General features: G+C 44.1%; 1 pseudogene; it reads left to right on the plus strand.

Annotated features, from left to right (window-relative positions):
* The first annotated feature begins 4,055 nt into the window (after window positions 1-4,055).
* On the plus strand, window positions 4,056-4,954 carry LOC147463985 (4-hydroxy-tetrahydrodipicolinate synthase, chloroplastic pseudogene; annotated as a pseudogene).
* The last annotated feature ends 3,508 nt before the right edge of the window (window positions 4,955-8,462 follow it).

Below are 8,462 nucleotides of genomic sequence, written 5' to 3' on the forward strand. Positions count from 1 at the left end.
ACACCTCTTGATCAAAATGTGAAGTTGTTTGATGAGGGACGAGGATGTCACTATGTACCGCAATATGGTTGGAAGCCTTATTTACTTCACAATAACAAGGCCAGATTTGAGTTATACAGTGGGTTTTGTGAGTCAATTCATGCAAAAGCCATGCAAGAGTCATCTCGATGCAGTGAGACGGATTATGAGATATGTGAAAGCCATTGTCAGTTATGGAATGTTTTATGAAAAGAATGGGAAGATTTGTCTTTATGGTTACACAGATGCAGATTGGGCAGGAGATTTTATGGATAGAAGATCTACAAGAGGTTATGCATTTTCCATTGGCAATGGTATGATACGTTGGAGTAGCAAGAAGCAATTAACTGTAGCATTATCAAGTACAGAAGCTGAATATCGTGGAGCAGCTTTGGTAGCATGTGAAGAGTCATGGTTGAGAGTACTTATGGTAGACTTTGGTTTTGACTATCTTGACAGTGTCATTATATATTGTGACAATATTAGCAACATCATGTTGGCAAAGAATCCAGTTTACCATGCTCGCACCAAACACATTGAAGTACATTATCACTTCATTAGAGAAAAAGTTTTGGCACGCGTGAGATTGATTTGGTGTATGTGAAGACAAATGATCAAGTTGCAGATATATTTACAAAAGCTCTTGGAAAGGAGAAGTTTTGCTACTTTCGTGAAGCATTGGGAATCCATCATATGAAAGCTCATTTTGAGCTTGAGGGGGAGTGTTAAAGAATATGATGTTAAAGAATATGTTCGTTGTGCTATGGGCAGCCGGACACTAACTATACTATGTTGTAAATATACTTTGGATAATAGTTCAAAAAGTGAAGAAGAGTGAGAGAAGCACCTTGAATGGTTGCTACAGGGTAAGCATGCTTTGAATCAGCTCTTGCTTGGCATTATGTTGCACATTGAGTTGCATCAGCTCTTCAATTTTCTCATAAGGTCTAGAGATATCTTCATTATTTGTAAGGCAAAGAAATGTTTGTCTCTCATCATGCTCTTCTTCAAGAAACAAGTAAGGAACATCTATAGCACTATCTTCCACCTCACTGCCATCATCCCCATTGTCACTACAAAACTATGAGAACGTTTGCCATGGCATTGTACCGTACTTTGTAGAGAGAGAGTCCAAAATGGGTTGTCCAAAGAAGAGAGAGGGGGCTAGGATGCCAAACTTTTGATGTTTAAATTTACCACAGGTATTAGCATTTGTTATTACCACATTTATTATCGCATCTACTATTGCACACATTACTAAACCATTGCTTAGCACCAAAACATTCAGATTTAGATGTTTTTATCTAATTTGCTCATAAAAGAATATAAACAACATAATTTTTATTTTTTGGAAAATCGACAAACAATGGTATTAAAATATGAGACAATGGTTATTTGAATAAATCAAGTTACACAAAATGTGTGATCGCTTTGTCACTAATGTTGACCCATACGTAATACACGGCTCACGTGAAGCTTGGGAATCAAGAAATACGAGAAGAGCATGACTTCACATGCAAGGAAAGGGGTAAAATATGAGTAGTTAAAACAAAAAAAAGAGGATAGTTACACAAGCCCAAGGGGGGGGGGCGGGGGTGCCAATTCAAGGGGGGTTGATTTTTGGCCAAGGAAGAGGCTCAACAAGGAGCCTTGGTACGGTCTTTTGCAGTAGAGAACACACAGGAGTTCTAAAGAGGTCTCTTGAAGGAGAAGCCAGCGACTGATTTGAGGTCAACGAGGGCACCAAAGCAAAGATTTTTGTCATGCTATCAGTGAGAGGAGATCTACAAGGAGGCAAAAACAATGATTGCCAGGTTGTTTTATACTCGTCGATGTTGTGTTCTAGGAAGCCGGTTGTAGTGAGTTTCATGGTTTTTTTTTTTTGGGTCAAAATTGAGCCAAACCATCCCTTCCCCCACATTCTTGTCTTTGCTTTGCTCCAGCTATATTGTGCCTATGTGTGGGATGTGGGTGCCTCCCCAAGCCTCTTGTGTATGTGAGAGAGAAAGAGAGAGTGGTGTGTGCAATGAGATTGTTGTAAACGGGCAACGTTGGTGTGGTGTGCTTTTAGTTGGTGATGTGAAGCATGCGTGCAAATGGTCATGTGAAAATAGTGGTTTGCATGTGGATTGTGTAAGTCTTGAATGTGAACTTTATTTGATTGGGGTGCAGAGAGTATCATGAGCTATAGAGAGGAAATTGTTTTTTTTTTTTGAGTGTGTTCCCCTTTCCCCCTCTCCGATGTGTGCCATGTTGCTCTCCTCTATCAAATGTTTATCACATGTTATCTCTATCTAGCTTGCCTTTGCCTTTTATCTTCTCATGAGTTTTTGTTTTTGTCTTTGGCTTCAAATTCTAAATCAAAACAAAGCATCGTGTCACATTTATAACATTTCTTTTTGGACCTTGTGGGTGTTGATGGAGCTAACATAGTATTGGTACTATTGTCCTTGTCAAGCTTGCCTTTGCCTTTGGCATTGTCCTTTAGCGAACTTGTCCATTTTCTTTTGGTTTCACAATCCTCAGTCAAACAAAACAATGGTCTCTTCAAGAACTTCACACGTGCATAGGCCGCTAACATGAATTGGTTGATCTGCTTTCCATAGCTGATGGTTGATATTGGTCATCATCATCGCTGGTGTTGGAGCAAGGGGCACATACTGAAGGTTCAAGATATGGATATATTTGGGTTCCTTCACTACTATGAAAATCTTTAATTGTTTACCGCGATTGATTATCACGTTTTGTAGAGAGAGAGAGAGAGTCCAAAATCAGTTGGAGAGGGAAGAGAGAGGAGGGGAGGTTCATTTCAAATATTACCTCATTCATTTCCGCGCTTATCACACAATAGTTGCCTCTATTATTGCCACAAAATTATTGCATTTATTTTTGAAACCCCATTTAGTGCCTTAACATTCAAACTTTGGCTTAAACATTCCCTCCCCCTCAAATTTTAGTGTTTTCCTCCCCCTTAGTAAAAATTAAAGAACATTATATGAAATTTTCAAATTAAAAAAAGAGATATAAAACATGGAACAATAGTTAGCTATGTGCGATTACACTTAATTACAACTAAACTAATCATTATCACTTGATTAACATAATTTAGCATGCTTCACAAAATTAGAGAGAGGAAGAGAGGGGAGAGAGAGATGAATGGATGACACGACCAAAAAAATTCATAATTAAAATATACAAATTGTTTATAAATCATCTTCCAAAAGATCCCTACAAGAAGCGTTATCCAGAGAGAGAGAGAGAGAGAGAGAGAGAGAGAGAGAGAGAGAGAGAGAGAGAGAGAGAGAGAGAGAGAGAGAGAAATGAAATGAAATGATATATTAACGTCTTTAAAAGTCCAAAATGACCTATGAAGCTCCTCTCCTCAATCATGGGCGTCTCGATCTCCCGAGCTCCAATGCTCGGTCAACGGGAGTATAGTGGGTGTGAGTAAGAGCTAGGATTTGCAATGGTGGTTGCTCCTCTATTTGTGCCTACTGTGAAGCTCCTCTCCTCAATCGTGGGCATCTTGATATCCCTAGCTCCAATGCTTGGTTAATGAGAATACAACGGGTGTGAGTATGAGTTGAGATTTGCAATGGTGGTTTCTTTTCTATATGTCTAGTTTACAGTGTGAAGAAATCAATATTTTGTCTTTGGGATTGTCTCTCTCCAAGTCTCCGAGCAGTAAACTATCTCTATGTCTATGTAACTCAAGTAGGTATAGTCCAAGACATCTGTGATCCTGATAGCTCACAACTCTAGAGAAAGGTTCAAATCCTTCCCTGAATAGACAATGGAAGTGACCCCGTATGTCGCATCAATGAATTATTCATTCTGCACTGACATATATAATACATCTCCATCTCTGGCTCTGTATGGCATAGGAGGGGGTCACGGTGCAAGACCTTCCGAGCAAACGGAAAATCGAGCTAGGTTTATTGAATGGAATCATAGATGCATCAATGAATTATTCACCTTACCATATAGAATTATATTGTACACATCGTCATTGCCATAGGACAAGCTATTAATGGATTCCCTTGAGATGTGCAATGTTGCAGGCTCCTCTTCTTCCAATGAAAATTAGCTTTGAGCTTAAAAAAATTACTCCAGTGGAGGATATAAGGAAGTTGAGGCTGATAACTGCAATTAAAACTCCATATATGCGCTTTGATTTGGAGGCATACGACAAGCTGGTACACTCGCTGTGGAGGGGGTTATAGTCGGTGGAACAACGTCAGGGGAGGGCGAGTTGATGGGCTGGGATGAGCATATAATTCTTATTGGTCAGCACTGAACAGGGTTTTGTAGTAGAGATGCATGCAACTCTTCATATCAATCTATACTACGGGAAAACTCATGAGGTCCTACTTTTCCACTTTAATCAGAGTGTTCTCTCCATGTGTCCAACTATGATTTACAATGTTCCTACAAGCACTAGGAAGGACATTCTCCCTAGTGTGGTAGAAAAGCTTAAAGATCTACCCAATTTTGTTGGTGTGAAGGAGTGCATTGGCAACGATCACATAAAGGGCTATAATTGGTACAGAATCCGGTGTAGTTGTTTGGAGTAGAAATGATGATCATGCAAGGTGGGAGTTTGGTGCAAGAGGTGTCATTTTTGTTGTTAGAAACTTGATTCCTTGGCTAATGCATGATCTCATTATCAAAGGGAAGGACAAGGGACTCAATAAAAATGTGTTGCGAGTGGCTGTTTGTTGAACCCAATTCTATTGGCCTTAAGACAACTCTTGCACAGTTGGACATTGTTCGACAAATTTTTTGTTTACCATATGAACGTTCCTATAAATATAAAGAAAAGAAAGGAGTTTGTGGACTTGGTCAAGAGCATAGGTTGTGAACATTTCATTGGTGATAGAGATGTGCATGTTTGAGTGACGAGGATTTTCTTATGCTGCAACGCTGGTGCAGCTAAAGTTGGTCCGAGCTAGGAGATGGTCGATGCCAGGCAGAGGCAGCATGTGAGTGCAGTGCAAAAGGCTAGGGCAGGTACCAAAGCCGTAGGTAGCCAAAGGATAGCGATAAAGTATGCATGATGCGGTTTTTTAGGCCAAAAGTGCAACGTAGTAGGGCAGATGGGGACAGGTGGCCCGGGCTGATGTCAGTGCGTACATGTGTGAGCTCAAGTTATGGAGCATGCCTGTCTTTTTGGATTGCGAATCGGAGCTCTAGATGGTTAGATATGGTAAGTTGAAGATTTTCCGGGGGCCGCGTCTGATCCCACTTGACCGCATTGGGAAATGCGCCATCTGGTGTTTTTATGAGCTTGGTAGGTGTTTAGTATGCAGTATGTATCGTATGATGCTAGTAGAAAGTGACTGCATGTCGAATGGAGTCCGGAGCGGTGAGATACTGAAGTCAGAAGATGAGGTGTAGTTTCTCGGATTGGGCTGCATGTGATGTGGTCAGTTTTTATAACCTCGGTTCGAGGTCTTCCTAGCCTAGGGATGAGATGAGGACTATGCGTCTTGTAGCCGAAAATATGAAATCTCAGTGAGCCTTGATTACTTGGAAGTTGGACCACTAGGTGGTGTTTGACAGGTTCTGCAGGCTGGCGGAAGAAGGCTAGAAAAAAAGCTTTTTTATATCAATATGTTTAGAGGTTTTTTTGGAGCTTATGGCCATGAGCCCTGGGAATGCCACGTGGCCGGGCGTATGAGCCCACATGCAGAAGACGGAGCGACGGGCGCGCAGTATATATGCTGGGGCGTGGCCCCTTTGTAGAGTACACAAGGTGAAGGGGGAGCGTGAGCTCCTTGAGGTCGTGGCTATGGCGGAAAGCGCCTTTGGCGCTGCGCAGATGGTGATTGGCCAGCGGTTTTGGCGAGCATGTCGGCGACGCGGTGGTGCGCGCCCAAAGAGGCGGCGGAATCCGGCAGTTGGACATGATGACGTGGCGCCCCAATAAGGGGGTGGTCCCGCGAGGCCAAAGTTTTGAGGAGAAGGAGGAGGGCAATAGCGACATCGCTATTGCCCCCCCCCCCCCCCCCCCCCCCCCCCCCCCCCCCCCCCCCCCCCCCCCCCCCCCCCTCATGTAAAGGGAAAGTCCCACAGCAGCAGAGCTGAGCAAAGCTAGTGAGAGTGAGAGAGTGAGATAAAAGAGCTCGCCATGTGTCGGAAAGAGGCCAAACATGCTAAAAATGGATGCTCCCCCTCTATAAAGGAGTTTTTTTTAATCATTTTGGAGGGCTTTTTGTCGCCTCGTGAGGCTTGGGAGCCACAGGGAAAAGAGCCAAGAGTGATTTTTGTCTGCAGAGGGCCGAGAGGGTGCCTCCCACTATGTATTTTGTGAAGCCGAGTGCGGCTATAGTGTTTTTTTTGAGCAAGGAGTGAGTTCCCCCCATTGAAAACGGGCGTTTCTTGTCGTGCTATTTCCTCCCCCCCCCTTTCTCCTGCTCTGTTCTGTTACATGTGATGCCGGGTGTGTGATGGCGTGTGCACCCCCCCGATGAATGTGTGTGCAAAGAGAGAGAGAGAGAGAGAGAGAGAGAGAGAGAGAGAGAGAGAGAGAGAGAGAGAGAGAGAGAGAGAGAGAGAGAGAGAGAGAGAGAGAGAGAGAGAGAGAGAGAGAGAGAGAGAGAGAGAGAGAGAGAGAGAGAGTGTGGTATGTGTTCAAGGGTAGGCGATGATTGCAGCCGTTTTGTGGGTGCGGGTTGATTGGTGGTCTATTTGAGTGCGTGTGCACTGCGGTGCGTCAAGTTGTGTTTGATCGTGTGTGCGATAGTGTGAATTCTGTGAGTCGAAGGTGCTCACTAAGTGGATTGGGGTGCTGTGAATGACCTGAGCTATAGAGAGGCCCTTGTGTTTGTGCCGGGCGTGTTCCCCCATTCCCCCTCTCCATCTTTTGGTGCCCCGACGGAGGAGTATGCTGATGCTCCTAGTTGAAGTCGAAGCAGTGAATTTTTTGATGCCAAAGGTGCAGCCTTTGAAGAGCAGGTGCTGCTAGTGATGGCTTGGGCGGGATTTCCCATTTTCACTGGGGTTGAAGATGCGAAAACTTGGCTTCAAGACTATGGATTGTTTGTGTTGGAAAGCGGTCTATCGAGAGAAGATGGTGCGGTACAGGTGTTCCCGCTCTTGGTTCATGGTAAAGAAAAGCTATGGTTCGATAGCCTTGGTGAAGAAGAAAAAGCAGATTGCGAAGCCTTGGAGGTGGCTTTTTGAAGCAGGTTCATAGCGGATGCATAGCTAGATGAAGTAAAGCGAAAGTTGGACGGATTAAAGCAAAGCTTGGAGGGAGATTTTCAAGTGTTTGAGTGGGAATTCGAGGCCCTTTGGGGGAAGTTAATCAAGGTAACTGCTGCAGAAAATGCCAGTTTTTTGAAGTTGTGTAAGTTCATGGATTGCCTGCATGAGGAAGTGCAAGATAAGGTGGAGTTAGATGGACCAATGTCGTATGAAGAGGCAGTAGCTCTAGCGAGAGGGCGTACCAAGAAGATTTTGAAGAAGCGTGAGGGTAAGCGGTGTTTGCGAGATGCAGTGTGAGATGGTGGTAGCCAAGCCAAGAATCGTGCAAACAGAAGTGCAAATGCAAGAAGAACCAAGGGTTCTTTGGCTACAAAGAGATAGGATGGTTCCTATGCTGAAGATGCCGGCTAGAGCGGTTCCAATTATGAAGGAAATGCAGGTGGTTCCAAAGTGGACAAAGAAGGTGCTGCCAAGTTCAAGTGTGGCTGTTGAAGCTCCATTGAAGTGCAGTAAAGAGCAAGGAGTGCGGTTTGCAGACGAGGTTGAAGTGGTGAAGCTAGAGGAGATTCCGGAGCTTGAAACCGAAGTGGAGACTGGGTCGAGTGATAGTAGTTCTATGGACGTGGATACAAGTTGGGAGACCGAGTCATCCCAATCCAGGTATGATGAGTTTGACCTCCTACATGTGAGTGGAGAGGCAGTGAATGTGTGTAAGGAGCATCATGAAGTGCAAGCCAAAGTGCGTAGTGAAGATCAAATGGAGCAGTCTAGCCCTACGTGTGGTGGAGAGCAGGTAAAGCTGGTGTGCAGTGCCATGCTAATGGCCATGCTGGTGAAGATAGCAGTAGAGTATGCCATAGTGGTGCAACAGGTGCAAAGTTTTGCCAAAAGGGTTAGAGCAGCGGTACCTATGGAAGAGAACGAAGACGAGGTTTTAGAGGATGAGTTTCTCTCTTCCTTGGTAGAGAATGATGATGCAGTGGTAGAAGAGCAGGTGGCGGAAGCGAACAAGCAGGTGGTGCTTATTGACCTTGAAGGACCAATTGACGAGGAGGAGCTCGACGATGCTAGAATTGACTTTAGGGCAAGTGAGAAGAGCAAAGCAGAGTCAAAGTTAGAGGTGCTTCCTATGCAGTCAGTGCCTTCTATGACAAGTGATGCGGACTCCAAGGCAGTGTCCAAGCTTTGTAAGGAGGTTTGTAAGTGGTGGTTGAAGGGAATGCTAATCAAGGTAG

The sequence above is a fragment of the Adiantum capillus-veneris genome, chromosome 2, assembly GCF_014529385.1.
Source record: "Adiantum capillus-veneris isolate H3 chromosome 2, ASM1452938v2, whole genome shotgun sequence".
In the NCBI taxonomy this organism is placed as follows: Eukaryota; Viridiplantae; Streptophyta; class Polypodiopsida; order Polypodiales; family Pteridaceae; genus Adiantum; species Adiantum capillus-veneris.